Source organism: Haliotis rubra, unplaced genomic scaffold, assembly GCF_003918875.1.
Source record: "Haliotis rubra isolate DU_JTF1 unplaced genomic scaffold, ASM391887v1 Scf9, whole genome shotgun sequence".
NCBI classification, from domain to species: domain Eukaryota; kingdom Metazoa; phylum Mollusca; class Gastropoda; order Lepetellida; family Haliotidae; genus Haliotis; species Haliotis rubra.
Genome location: NW_025767634.1, coordinates 1 through 15,847, shown reverse-complemented (window position 1 = coordinate 15,847; position 15,847 = coordinate 1). Strand labels below are relative to the sequence as shown.

The 15,847-nt window shown below is 36.8% G+C and overlaps 1 long non-coding RNA gene across 2 annotated transcripts; it reads right to left on the bottom strand.

Annotated features, from left to right (window-relative positions):
- Positions 1-5,094: 5,094 nt before the first annotated feature.
- On the bottom strand, positions 5,095-5,719 carry LOC124263815. Of its 2 annotated transcripts, none has more exons than XR_006894944.1 (2): positions 5,701-5,719; positions 5,095-5,186 (listed from the first exon to the last, which is right to left on the bottom strand). It is a non-coding gene; the product is annotated as an uncharacterized LOC124263815 (long non-coding RNA). The 2 variants fall into 2 exon arrangements; XR_006894943.1 differs by lacking the exon at positions 5,701-5,719 and adding an exon at positions 5,593-5,694.
- Positions 5,720-15,847: the final 10,128 nt, after the last annotated feature.

Here is a 15,847-nt window from a genome sequence, read left to right as displayed (position 1 = left end):
TACTTGTGAAATAAGGCTTTGCAGAGGCTTTGGTTGAAAGTGATCCAGAACCGCTTATCGGCCCAAACTTTTCATAGTAGGGGAAATGGTAGCAAGAGCTAAGGGTTCACAAAAGCCTTATTTACCAAATAAGGCTTTGCAGAGGCTTTTGTTGAAAGTGATCCAGAACCCCTCAATGACACCCACCACCCACCCACCCATAATGTTTAAGCATAATTTTCAATTGTTTCTATGTACAAAATTGCTGAACACCTGATGGATTCTCACATACATGTATCTGGTTGCTTGTCTTAGTGTCGAAGCCGTGACCAATTTACAGAGACCATCCTCACAGAAGTTGTGGTGCTGAATTCTAAAGGTGGGTTGCGCCTACCTTTAGAATTCAGCTCCACAAACTTTACAAATATGTCACAATACCATATGACATATTTTGTGAAACCTTGTTACCAAAGACACTGGCTAAACATGTCTTGTGATGTGAGCTCCTCTGTGGATCTGTGACGATATATCATAGTATCGATATTATCGTGATACTTTATCTGACAATAAATATATCGATACTTTTTTTCGTATCGTGGATATGTATCGCTTGACCTTAAAGTTGTGAATTTTCACGAAATTGACGGTTATGTCGAATTTTACACTGTTACTTGCTATCAAAACATACTATTTTAAAGAAAGTAACTAAAGATAGCATATCGTGATATGCATCGAATCGAATCATATCGCTCCAAGATATCGCGATCACGATCGTGTTGTGAAATTTCTGATCATCACACCTCTACTCCTCTCAGTGTTCTGCGTTTTCGCTATACATTGTCATTTAGTAAGTGTTGGGTGTTGTTTGCTGCAGTGATGCATTTTATAGCAAGTGCCTGTTTATGAAAACACTTTCATTATAAGTTGTTCACTGGTCGCGTAGGGCATGGGTCGATGTACCTTTGATGTTTGTTTATGTTACATAAACAAACATCGGGGTACATCAACCCATGGGCTCCGAGGGACAAGTGAACAACGTATTTATCTTACCGAACACGTTGATGTGACTTTTGAATTGTTTGAAGCACGGGTACAAATCTTTTGATAGCCATCGCTAGATTTTGCTGACAAGAAAAACATATTCGGAGTTATCTCCCTTCCACTGATTTGCATTTGCAAAACATTGGTAGTTTCCGTACATCATAATGCGGATTCAATGTTATTCGAGAAAAGAATTACTACCACGATGTACAGAATGAGTTGCCATTGACAGCGGGTACATTGAAATGTTACTCGCTTGTAAGCAGGGTACATTGAAAATAATAGAAGAGCACTCAGCCAATCAGAAAGTTTACATTTATGTTTGAGGTAAGATAAATAATAATAGTTCACATTTCACATTCAACTGAATATATGGGACTTAATGAATTATAAATGGGGACTAGTTTACGTATTTTTTGTCATTCAGTGAATTGCATCACGGCACAGGAAAAGAGTACATTTGTTGAAGCTGCACCATCCACCTTACATGTACATGTACTGTCTCAACAATAAGTTAGATATTTTGTTTCGGTTTGAAAATGACAAGAAAAATAAGTGCTGGGGTTATACCCCTTTGTTGTGTAAGGACAGGAGCTGAAGCTTTGTCGCGTGTATTTTTATCATAATTTTTATTGTTTTCACATTTTTAATGATGATGACATGAAATTTAATGTTAAAAAATTAGGCTAATGGTAGTTGTCCTTTAGCTTGTACTTAAGCCCCATTTGCATCCTACATTTGTTCATAAATGATTCGAAACCAGACTTACCCTCGTAGCATTACAAGACAAACTTAAACCGTCCTTTTTCCTAATTATGATCCACATTTATACACTACACTATTCACTGCATATATTTTCTGCCCCAAAGTCACCTGATGATTTGACATCTGACACTGACACCTACAGCTGACATTTTACTTCTTGCCATATCAGCACATTCCAGACCACTCGGTATCTTGTAGGTTACAAAATGAGACGAATGTGCCAAATGGCATCGAAATCATCCATAAATTGTCAGCAGATTTAAATCACTGATGCAAAGTTTAACCAAAACCTTCATAATGGTCCGTGAATTTTTCAACCCTTTCTGTTATTTCAGTAACTCTCAGGCATGACTCGATAAATTTAAACAGAATTTAACAGTGTGGAAGTAGCTCAGTCAGTTAGCTGTCAGGCTAACAACCCAAAGGTTGTGTGTTTGTGTCCGACAGATTCTCAATAAACTGGTTCCTTGTCTTGGTGACAGGGATACAAATGCAATTTTTTCCAAGGGTGCCATTGTGCACCAGACAGATAAAATAGGTGTGTCTTTGTGAAAATAAGTGTGCCCATACTTTCTGATGATCCATTTAAACTTACAACATCACAACAGGTATAACATTTCAGTTTATTGTTTAATCAATCAGTTAACATGATGTAAACCCATCCTGAGTGCAAACAGTTATTTATTTAAGATTGGTTATGTACCATCAGCAGCTTGTACCTTATGTAACGAACCAAATGAAACAATTTCGCATATCTTATGTAAATGTTTATATTCTGTTGATATATGGGAAAAGCTATGGTGTGTGTTAGAATGGATTGGAAATTATACAGAAGGCAGAATCACCTTCAGTGAAGAGCACCTATTGTTTGGCTTAAAGGGTAAACATAATAATCCTTTGAATGTTGTTATCATGATAACAAAATCTCTCCTTTACAAATTTAATAGAAAAATGACTAAACCAAGCTTTTAAGCCTTTCAAAAAGAAATAGTAAGATATTACGAAACCTCAAAGTTTATTGCATATTCAGATTGTAACTTTGCAAGCTTCCATGCCTTCTGGTCTTCTTTCCATTTACTGTTTAGAAATCCTCTACACTGATTCCTGAAAATTGAATACATTATACATATGTGTATGTATGTGTGTGTGTGAGTGCATATCTGTGTGTGTGCGTGTGTGCGTGTCTATGTATGTGTTGCTAATACATTTACAACAATAGCCATACATTTTGATGCACACTTATCCTGTGAATGTTCAGAAAGGATGGAAAAATGTAACTTCAAAGATGGAAATAAGGCCAGACCAATTTTATTTATTCTTTTCACGGACCCGCCGGGTCGTATTTTACAAGTATAAGAAAGAAAATAATAATAAAGTTTCCCCCTGCTCATAAAATAAAGTCCTAATGCTTTTATTGGCCTAAAATGTAAACTTACAAAAACCCTTTTTTATCCCCGGCTACGTTTAGCTGCTAAGCTGGGGATTAAGTTTTTATATAGCTTTTCAAAACTGACAACAAACACTGACAATAAACATACAGTACCGAAATGTGATGTGGTGTTATCTCTTATTGCTAAAAATATTGATTTAAATATGACTGACTGACTGAGTATGGTTTCTTACGCTTTTAGCAATATTCCAGCAACATCATGACGGGGACACCAGAAATGGGCTTCACACATTGTACCCATGTGGGGATTCGAACCGGTCTTCGGGCGTGACGAGCCATCGCTTCAACCACTAGGCTACTCCTCCGTCCTGATTTAAATATGAATGACATTGAACTATTACATAACAAGACAAGAGAAACTGTCTGTGACAATACTTTAACCTATTCATCACCTGATAGGCCGGTAAACCGGCCAGGCAGTAGTCGCATCAAAATGATATATAATTTTAGGAACCTAACTAACATATGATTCTTTTATCAAATGTATCACTTTTTCGCAATGTCTGAAAATACTTATTAAATTTCAAATGACCATATTATCCACAGGATTAGAATTATAAACGATTTTTCGCAATGTTATTGAAAAAAACAATTCTCGGACACATGCTTCGCAACGGGTCCACATCAAAGTTGTCAAAGAGCAAAGTAACCATTTTTCGAGAAAATAATCATACAAATTGAATAAACTGATGAATAAAATGAACAGCAGTACTCATAAAAGTTGTCAAACGATATATTATAACTTACTATTTCCATCTTTTTTGAGCGCATCGTAATGTAATTCAAGTGACATCGTGGCTTTCTTCAGCCTCGAACTTTACGCTTCGGACACGCATTGTTTAATGCTAAAACATATGCATGAAGCATTTTTATCACAGGTCATAACCTAGCTCGATATGTCCACTAAGTTTCACAATATATGTAATTTAAAGGTGGTGATTGTTTGCGTAACACGCTCTGAATAGCGGGATTTTACCCAAAACTTTTATCTGAACCTAAAATTTTCGTTTGTGAGCACGGTATTCATTGCTGTAATATGATTGGCTGCCTTAGGTCACATGCACAATTGTGACCAATCACGATCCTTATAGCAAACTCTGGGGAAATAAGCGTCATTAGAAACCAACCTTTATTCAATTAGTGTTCCCCCTAGGATTCAGAAAGGGCAGGGTAACTTAAACAAAAAGGGCACTTCATAATCTAAAAGGGCACTTTGGTGAGGATTATTGAAAAAATAACAATAACAAAATGTATATGAAGTCAAATGCTCTTATAATTTTATTTCTAAAGTTCATTTATTACTCTTCTCATTTTGTATTTTAAGATCAAAATTTGGAAAAAAAAGCATTTCAAGTCATTAATCTGTTGTCACATTTGTTTACAATTTCACAAAACACGCAAACAACAATTTACAGTTTTGTTTTCTTTCTTGCCAAGCATCTGTTCACAACTTTTTTCAAGTCAATGTCTGAAACTGACGATGCATTCAGACTAATCAAGAGAAGTCTGTTGCAATTTTGAACACTGAGTCTGTTTCTATGATCTGTCACAATCAGTTTCACTTTTGAGAACACTCTCTCAACTTCAGAAGTGGACAATCACAGTTGCATGAATGGACAGTAATTGAACAATGTTTGGATTCAAGTTTCCAAGTTGAGGCTTGAGTCATCAAAATGGTGGAGGGTGAACTGGTGTCAAGCTCCTTTACTTGACTCCACTCAATCTGTGTTTCTGCCCTTGGTGTTCATTTAGAACATAATGAACAAAACATCATTCCCTTCTTTTGTCATCATCTTCTGAGTACCCTCGACCAGGGGATCGGTTTTGTTGCCACTTTGTGTCAAATGCAGTCTTGTGACCACCATCTTTCTTCTGTGTTGGATTAACTGACTCTGTCTCGTGTGCCCTTGAATTTTCATAGGAAACTACCTCTGACTCGTCTAAGTCCGGTCTGAAAAATATATATACAAAGTTAATATACCATATTCAAAATATTCTTAGATATTAAATTTGCAATCATAATTATTAAAACAAAATACACACAATAATACACCTGAACATAAGTATCTACTGTGGAGAGCTTCGACAAGGGTGTGGCTTCCCATTGTTTGAAATCGTAAAATAGTTTTACTCCTTCAAGACTTACATTTTATGAAATCGACAGTAAACACTAAAACAAGGCTACCAAGTGAAGCTGTTATGCAAGCTGTATTAACTATTTCATTTCCCAGGACAAACAACAAAATAATTCAAGATCAATTTCAAATTGCCGATGGATTCAAAATGGCGGACATTTTCGAAGTTTCAGATTTTCACCTAAACAGCACAGTCACATGAATATCGGTCCCCAAACGTACCAAAATACATCCCATGTAGTTCACACATCGTTATCTTTAATAAATGAAGGTCTTATTTGAAAGGCATGTGAAATTGAAAGGGAAATCAACGGCCTAAAAATCACGAACTTAGAGGCACATACCTGTTAGCTTAAGAAATCTATTAGTCGGCGACACTTCCTTGCTTCAACCTTCACGCTTCTTCTCTTTTCCATTTGATTCTTTCCTTGGTAGGCATTGTGATTTGTAAAGCGAATTAAACACATTTGACTTCTCGCCATGGTTTAAATGCCAATTTCCTAATCATTATCAAAACAATTTTATCGTCTCCCCTTGAAAGGGAGAGAACTCCGTCCTTAATAAAATCCGAAAATATACACACGGGTTGTTGTAAAATCAAGCACAGCTGGAAAAAAACTGGAATTGAGTCGAAGGGCAGGGCAAAACAAAAAGGGCAGGGCGCCAAAATCAAAGGGCAGGGCGCAGCCCCTCCTAAATGTGCCTAGGGGACCAATAAAATCGCTTCTTACAACTCTGCGAAAATACTTTCGTGGCAAGGGTACAATAATATTGTTGATGTTCAGAGCTCTCGATCGATACCAGCCATCAAACGAAACCGCCTCACATGTTATCCATACAGAGCTTCTAAAACTGAGGTATTTCTCGCTGTTGCATCACATTAGCGGCGGGAAAGCCACTGATATCGGAAATAGGCGACCATACATATTATTTGAGAAATCTTTTTTAAAATAATTTTTTCATTATTAGGTCCATAAGGACGCACTGGATTTCGTTTGGGGGTCCTTCATCAAATTTCTGCATCCAATACTCAGGAATCCAGCGTCCGTAAAACCCAGATATAGTATTAGGCTCCGTCCGTCTGTAATGCACGAATTGGAATATCTTAAGAACCGTTGACTGGATTCTTTTCATATTTGGTACCTAGGTTCATCGCAGTAAAAGAAAGGTCCCAGTCAAGGTTTGGTGACATTGACCTTCATTTCAAGGTCACAAGGGACTTTAACGTTTTACCCTTTGTCAGCGAGATATCTCAAGAACCGTTCACTGGAATTTCTTCATATTCAACACCAAGCTTTATCTAGGGAAGACGCAGGGCACAGTTGATTTGGGTGATCTTCACCTAATTTTCAAGGTCATGGCGAAACTCTTAAGATTTCAGCATGTTAACCTGCATGTAAAGATTGTCTGCGAGATATCTCAAGAACCATTCTCTGGACCTTCTTCATATTTGACAAAAGCTTCATCCAGGGAAGGTGCAAGGCCCAGTCCATTTTGGTGACCTTCACGTAATTTTCAAGGTCACGGTGACACTTTGAAGATTTCAGCATCTTAAACTGCATGTTAAGATTGTCAGTGAGATATCTCAAGAACAGTTCACTGGATTTTCTTCATAGACTTTCAAGACTTCCCTTCAATGTTTTTTCAATAAGCAATTTCTTTATTACTATTTTTTGCATATTTCATACACTTAGACATTCATGTCAAGGTCAAAGTGAGTCTTGAAAATATTTGTGCGTTTCAACAACTATAGTGCAAGATATCAAGAGAGGTTGACTGGTCATGTTTTTGTTTACATTTAACTTCATCTTAAATTACGACCTTCACTTTCATTACTTTCTATGTTTGATTTGATAATTTGCGGTGGGGATTATGTCACCTTAGTGGGATATTGAAGATAAGAAGGAAGATGTCTTTGGCATACAGGGCCCTGGTTTGTTGTTGTGTGGTAAGTTTGCTAGGTCCACAAGCACTTCAGTGGAAAAGTCTTTTACTTTGTCTGTTTTGTGCAAAATCTGAAGAAGCTCTGCACATTGTTTGCAAAGTTTAGCTTAAACTTAATTATCCCTTTCTTGGAACTTGCTTGTTTTATGGTCTCAAGGCATTGGCAAGATACATGTCTTTACCTTTAAACATGGCCTAGAATATTTGTGGAGAATTATATTTTAATCATATTCATGATACTACTTCATCACTCCTTGAATCTCAAAACTGGAACATTGCAAGATCAATTGAACAGGGACAAATAAACGCTGAAATATAGATTATCCATTGACAAATAATTGTCTATATTACCAGCCTCTTTTTTTCTATTGTTTGCATTGCCAGTCTTTTTGCAGATTTGACGTTGATGTGAAATACTCTCATTTTATGTGGCTGCTAATGATTTTCCTGTTTTCTTTCAGTACAATATGATACATCAGGATGTAGAGATGTGGGAACCGTAAGCCATTTCAGTCATGGCTACAAGAGAGACTGCATTCTGTATGTATAGATACATGTGTTTTGTTTATTATGGTGGAGAAAGTATTCACTGTGTTGGAATGAAATTTGGTACATACACTTCTTAGGGTGTGGCATTGAAGTGCTTTTGAGTTACTGAAGTCAAGGTCATTGGATTGGTAATTCAGTAGGTAGAAATTATCAAGTCGACATAAAGATAAAGATCAGGCTAGTACCTTGTGTGTAGGGCTAACTGCAGGGCTACAATAACTTTAGACTAAGGAGGCTCTGTGAAAAGCCAGCACTGGTAGTTTATCTGCATTGGGAGACCTGTTAGCATCCATATTATATTTTCACCAATCTTCATATAATTGTATTTCACTGTAAGCGTATTGTGGAATATAGCGATAACGATTCTGTCAACGTTTTGATAATATGTTGAGCTGGCTTACTCTGTTTCTTCAAGTACTTGCAAACATCTTTTCTAGTTATTGAAAGTGATTGCTATTATATGATGCCATGTGGACCTGTGATGTTGTTTGGTAACTGAGATGGCTCTGGAGAGGTTGTACAGCTTCAGCTCCTGTTCCATCTCACACATTGAAGAACTTGAAGCACCCATGGTGTCTGCTTAGGAAAGTGATTCATTTTGAGATATGTCGTTATTCACCCAGCGGTAAATGGGTACCTTGTAGGATGAGAAGGTAATGTGCCTGTTAACCTTCTAGTGCCTCAAAGGCTGCTTGGGCTGTGTTTTTTTCAACTGAGCTGAAAAAATAGAGGGCATTCTGATTCATTGACCTGAGTAATGAGAGTGTCAGCGCTTTGAGTATGGTTTTAATGGATGAACTTAAGTGCAATACAAATGTCTTTTATTATCCCCGCCGCAACGGATGATAACCCAGACACCTTGACCTTATTTTCAAAGGTCACCACAACACTTTGACCACTTTTCAAACTGTTGTTAAGGTGATATCTCATGCACTGTTGTACCCAGTGTCTTCAAATTTGATGACAGCCTACAATGGGGGATTACGCAGACACCAGTTGATCTGGGTGACCTTTACCTTATCTTCAAGGTCACCATGACACTTTGACCACTTTTCAAGCTTATTTGTGACGCAATATCTCATAAAACATTGCACCCAATGTTTTCAGTAATCGACAGCCTAAAAGAGACGGCAGGGAACTAATTACTGAATGAATATTAACTGATCAAATGACTAAATATAATTATATATATCTTTTCTTCAGCTCTTGAGGATTACAGTCTCTGCTGTTCTTACTCATGAGGATGGTACAACAGAGGATGTTGATGACATCAAGACTCTACAAAAACAGTTCAAAGACTATCAGGTTGTGCAGAAGTTCCTTTGCAAAAGGGAAACCTACTTCCATCTGCAAGGAGTACATACATCTAAAGATGAACTTCTGCTCAAGTGTTATGTTTTATCGGACAGTGAACTCACCTGATCTGGAAGAAGCTATTGCAAGTGATCACTTGGGACAGGAACTGACTAAGTATGTTATTTCTGTTGGACTTGAAACTGAACTAGGTTTTACTACACATGACTGTGGTAATACCACACTCAGTTTGGAGTTGGAGTTGAGGAAAGCAGTATATTCGACAAGGAAGGGCATATTTTAAGAAGATTTCCAAGTGAGTTGATTTTGTGTCTGCTTTCTGTCTCTGTGAATATGCTTATAAATAAATATGAAAAGCCTACAATTATTGGTAATGTTTGAGCATAATTTTGTTTGAAACCAAACAACAAAAAGATAGAATCTTTTCGATGCATTTCTGCTTTACTAATTTAATATTACTACATTCACTGGATTTTCTGGTCCAGACTCAATAAGTTACACATCGCTTCCATATGCATAGAGATATATAGTTGTATATATCTGGGTGTGGTGTAAACTAAACTCACTCACTCACTTATTGTTAGTGGCTAAGCAGCATGCATTGTAACCTATCTGGGAAACCATATAGTCTCAAATAATGTCAGGAATATAAGGAAGTCCTACCTTGATTTTATTAAATATTATGATGAATTATCTTTGAAGTACATTTACTATGATTTAGTGGGGATATTTCCAGGACCCTGTAATAATGTTTCTTTTGAGCTTATGACGTGGTTCCCTGTGTTGTTTGATGAGCAACATGCATTATGGCATGTCATCCCAGCAGGCATTATCATCGTTGTTTCAACGCTGAGAATAGGTTGATCCTCAACGCTGAAAAATAGATTGAAAAATAGGTTGTATATGAAAGTTTTTTGACGTAGATATCCGGACGGGAATCAACGCTTGAAGTTTGACCTGATTATCAACGCTTGAAAAAGGTTGATCCTCAACGCTGGAAAATAGATTGAAAATAGGTTGTATATGAAAGTTTTTTGACGTGAGATATCCGGACGGGAATCAACGCTGAAGTTTGATCGATTATCAACGCTTGAGAATAGGTTGATCCTCAACGCTGAAAATAGATTGAAAATAGGTTGTATATGAAAGTTTTTTGACGAGATATCCGGACGCGGAATCAATGTTGAAGTCTGACATATTTATTAACGCTGAAAATGGGTTGTTCCGTGGTTGTGTCTGGGAGGTATTACGCTTCCTGTAAATAGACTCGCGACTTCATCTTTAAACTACAATAAAGTAGCACCAAACTCCTGCATCCAGCTAAAATACCCAAAAAGCTACCTGCAATAAACAGTGTTCAAACAGAAAATTGCAGTAAAAATATTTACCTGATAAAATACTTGGTTAAAATTCTACATTCAATATAATGTTCATTTAAGTTTTATGTCAGTTGGATCGTATAATTCCAGTAAGAAGAAAAGAGTATTCCAAATTAAGAAAAACTATTTACTGTTGTATTGTTACCTTTGAAAAGGTGAAAATTGTCCCTAGAAGACATTTTGTCTGAATTTCAGCTCTTAGACAGACCCCTGAATAAACACAATGCAATTACTTTCACCATGAAAGGGATCCAAGATGACCAGGAACTATACCTGAAGACAGCACATAAAACAAGTCACTTTTCATGAAATCTTTATGAACACACACGCACACAGAAAACGTGGTTTAATGCATAATGTAAAACATCACACATGACATAGTCTGTAGGTGATCTCTGTTGTGCTAATAACACAATATCATCTGCATATAGCATCAAAGTGACATTTACGCCACCAATTTCAATACCACAGTTCAGATTTTTCAACACAATTACAACTCCAAAACACAATTATCAGCTCCTCTTCTTTCTGCCACTCACTGCTCATGTCAGGTGGATACTTTCTTAACTCTTTCTTGAAATTTGCTTCGATGCATTCCCATCTCACTCCCTTGAGATAGGACACATTCTGAAATTATATATTTAAATACATGAATATGTTATATGGAAGACATATTGTCTTAAAATGATTCAAGTATTTGTTTAATCAATCACTTGAAAGGCCTCATTTCACTGCTGTAACTTGGCATGTGAACATATGAACAGCATCAATACAAAATATGACTCTAAAAGTGTAATCAATTTATATTTTCAACCTAAGGAATGGAAGTTTTCTTAAACATTTTCAAAGAAAATCCTCAATTGCAAGTTGATTATTTAATTAGACTATGAATTACCGTAGGATGAATTAGACGATGCTTTACTGTCATATATTATTTGCTATGATCATGATGAAAATGCTGCACTTGGTAATTAACTTACCAGAGATGATTGAATACAACCTTGTATTCTTAAAAGAAAACTTCTATTGCTTTTGCCCATCAACATTCATTCTTGACATCAAATTGTTTGACATTGTCCTGCAAAACAATGGAAGATTGTTGTTATTCTGTCAGATTTAGTTTTCTTTAGGGATTCTTGGAAATGATTATTTCAAATTAATAGAAGTTGAACTGATGTAGCAATTTTGCTACCAGGAGTCATAAATTGTAACAAAAGCCATTTTACATTAAATGATAAGAAAACAAAATGGGTGGTGGTTCACAGGTCAAAGAACAAGTCTATTGTGGGAGGTCTCCCAACACCATTTGTTCCCAAACACAAGGAAGTATGGATCATGGAGTTCTGAAAACAATAATGAGCTCTCATAAGTATACAATATATTCTCTATTATCTACTCTCTCTCTCTCTCTTTGTCATTTGTACACTCATAAAACTCAGATAAATAACTTTTTATAATTCTATAAATGCTTACACTTAATCTCTTATAGGAACGCTTAGGAAAATCTCTCATATACTGAATTATGTGTGCGTATTATCTGCATGACGTCCATAACTATGCTTTTCTGAATCATGAACAATAAAAATAATGAGATTAAACTCTACATTGCCAGAAATAATCTATCATACCATGAATAATAAGACATTGAATAACATCTCTTACAACTCCAATCTACACTCAAAAAAGACTTAAATGTACTCGTAAACAAACATCGCTGGCACACGCAAATTCTTGGAAACAGTGCATCTCTGACTCTCAATTCCAAGAAATGGAAGTCCTACTTTCATTTGACCAAAGGTGACAGGTGGCCAAAGCATATTGAAATGTAGGTCATACACTGAAAATAACTCTGATTTAAAACGCTACAAATATACACCTTCTCTAATATACTGATAGATGATCTTAACAAGGGAACATGTACATAAAATGCTGATATCTAACAACACCTGTACTTTTAAATAATGGACTCTTCCAAATCTCAGTATGTTTCACTGCACACATATTAGATTGCAAATAATGAAAAAAACCTACCCTTTGACAATAATAAAAACATCATATTCAAATTCTACAGCTGACCAAATACCTGAAGAGTGTGTTTCCCATCAATAAAACATCTCTATATATCTATAAATGCATGACTTCTGTCCTCTCAAGGCTATCTTGCATCCAGCTGTTTACGGCGAAAAACAATATGGCTGCCAAGCAAGGGAGTGCTCATTAAACTAAACATCTCCGGGAGAAATCATTGTCAATTTTTTCTCTTAAATGATCAACCTTAATATATAAAATGAAAATAAAGACCAACCATTATCACCAAAAAGACCAAACATTATCACAAATATTCAAAACAGGTGGTAATGAAAGAGCATTATCATCTTTCTCTCTTAAACTTTGTGGTGGATATGCTGGAAACAAGTGAAATGTTAAAAACGTGTTACCTTAGCCTTTGCACCTTTTATGTGATCCACAAAATTGCTGCCACCCAGTCTTCAAGATGAGATTTCTGCAAATTCCATTAAAATAATCTTATTTCATAATTAAATGTTCCTTATATTAAAATTACTTCTGTTGTATGTAAGATTTTAGCCTTTAAGAGACATGAATTATCATATCCCTTCCAAACAAGTGTAAGAATGAAAGTCTGTGGGTGCAGTTTTGTTAATTGTCCCATCAAAGAATCATTAGTGAAGTTACACTTTTTGTAAATAAATAAAAGTTAAAAAATATAGCTACGAGCAGCGATGTAGGGCTCCCTTGGCTTTACTTTGGAGCCTTTTGCATCTCTCACATATCTCATGAATGTAGTAATGGTATTAGTTAATATGAATCATATCACTGCTAGTCGAATGCTCTTTCTGACTGGAAGTACTGGGAGGTCATTGAGTTTCGATAAACTCATCACAAACCTATTTTCGTGACATTAAATAATATCACTTAGGTATCATGAATATCAAAACAGAAGAACCCTTTGTTCAAAACAGTCAGAGAAACAGAAAATTGTGTGGCCTCAACTATATAATTTGAAAGGTTCACTGTGACTGACATTATGTGAATCTAAATGTCACGCCACATGTAGCTGACAAGTCGCGGATGACTCGATTATTTACAGACCGCTGACATACAGCTTGAATATTGCTGAGTGTGTATGAAACTAAACTCTTCACTCACACTCACGCCACGCTAAGTGAACTTGTGATTACACAGCAGTGAAGGTAATTTCAGTAGTTTTGCATCAGTATCCATTACACTGTTACACTCGATCTGTTGCAACTGAATTCGTGAATCGAGAGCAGGTATATATACTGGAAATACACCTAAACCTCATACAGGTCACCTATGAAGTTTTAAAATCCATGCAAACAGCAATCGAATTGTTAGCAAAGGGGTATTACTCTTCGGCATTGCAAAGTCGGCGCTTCTGGTCGCTTGTTGAACAGCTAGACCAGAGTTTCCCCTTAGACCATTAGCTACAACTTTTACCCTGACCCGAACGCTTCAATCATTGACAATCTTTAAAAGCTGCCTAAAGACATACCCCTTTACAAAAAGATTGAATTACAATGAAGGAATAGCACCTCTACTGCAGTGTATTTTAATTTTGTGTAGCGCTTAGCCTCGTCGCCATTGTCAATTGAAATTGACATCGCCTCCCCATATCTGCATCGCGGACCACGCTTTGCAGTGGTAGTCTCTTTATAGGAGATATCGCCCTTGTTCCTTCCTTCAGACTGTCGCGATGCTTTGCACGAAAGTAATCTGCCGCGTCAGTAAATGTCGATGAAACTTATGACACATTCGCAATGTATCCCTGGGCCGGTTGTAAAAAGAAGTCCCTATTTCATTAAATCTGTCCAAACTTTGGGTTTTGAATGCAAGCATTATTTATGATGACTGGTACGCTGTTGTTGGAAGACTTTTGCGTGACGCTTCGTGTTCTGCCTGGAGTTGAGGGTCAGTTTGTTTGGCACTCTTTTCTTTCATTTGGGGCACGCCTCAAACAGTTTTTCCCTTTTAGCTCCCATACATTTTATCCACATGGATAATGTTGAACAGATGTTTTTGATCAGTAAATTTTATGGCTTCTTCAAAGTTTGAAAGCCAGAGCTTTCAGTAGGGTCTTTTGACATAGGGGACCAAGAACAGAAAATGTTCAACAACCAAAGGCAACTTCAGAACAAGCTTTAAAGTGTTGTATGTGGTAAGTTCTGCTTTGGCACAAAAAATAGCAAAGTAGCCCGTGAAAGTTTTTGAAGACAACTTTGCCCAAAAGTATGCCCAATATGGCCATCATATAAACATAGGCACATTTGACGATGCTGCTACCGTAGTAGACATGCATAGACACAAAGTATGCAACGTTTGAAAGCTGTAGCCCTTGTAGTTTTAGGTGCAGCACATTTTGGGAGGTATGCAGTCAGGATTTTGCTGAAAACATCAACAAAAACTTCAATCCCAAATAGCTATCCAAACGGTGCATTTTGTTGCGACTTGAGCCGTCCAGGCGAAATTGTAGGCATTTTGATTGCGCATCTGCTCAAGAACTTTGGCACACATTGGAGCATTAGTTTTGGAGATATTTGCATTTGAAATGGAAATTTTTGAATTAATTTTGAATTATCTGCCTCCCTTTGCTATTGGGCCTACAGCCTAGAGATTTTAAAGCGCGATATCTACACCTCGGTGGGCACCTGGGTGATTTTGTCAAGGCATTCTGTCCAGCGTGCTCTCTGTAGCTCTGGTACAAAATACGGGCGAAGAATAAATAATAATAATAATAATAAAAACATCGAACGATACAATAGGTCTCCTTCCTAAAGGCAAAGGAGCCCTAATAAATTATATACAATTTCATCCTTAACAAAGACTTTCACAAGACATTTTAAAGTGAAAAATTTTCACGCTGCATTTCCTTATGCCATTCTCCACCACCCCCTCCCCCAATAATATACATATGTTGACAGGGTTCAGGGCGCATGCTCAATGCATCATTTACTGATAGATCTATTCAAACGTAACAAATGTTCATAATAATGGATGCAATATAAAATGTTGATTAATCCTTCCTCCGATTTTGTATAGCTGCCCTTAGGGACCGCTCATAATGTATGGCTTTGGGGTGATGTTGGATTTTTATGTACAATGTGAATTACACCACCAACACACACACACACACACCCCACCCACACACTACACCCCAACCCCTAAAGTGTATGAGGATGTATTAGAATAAGAGACGGCCCACCCTGCATGTCATGTACATTATCTATGATGCCCTCTCCCCTTCCCATAAT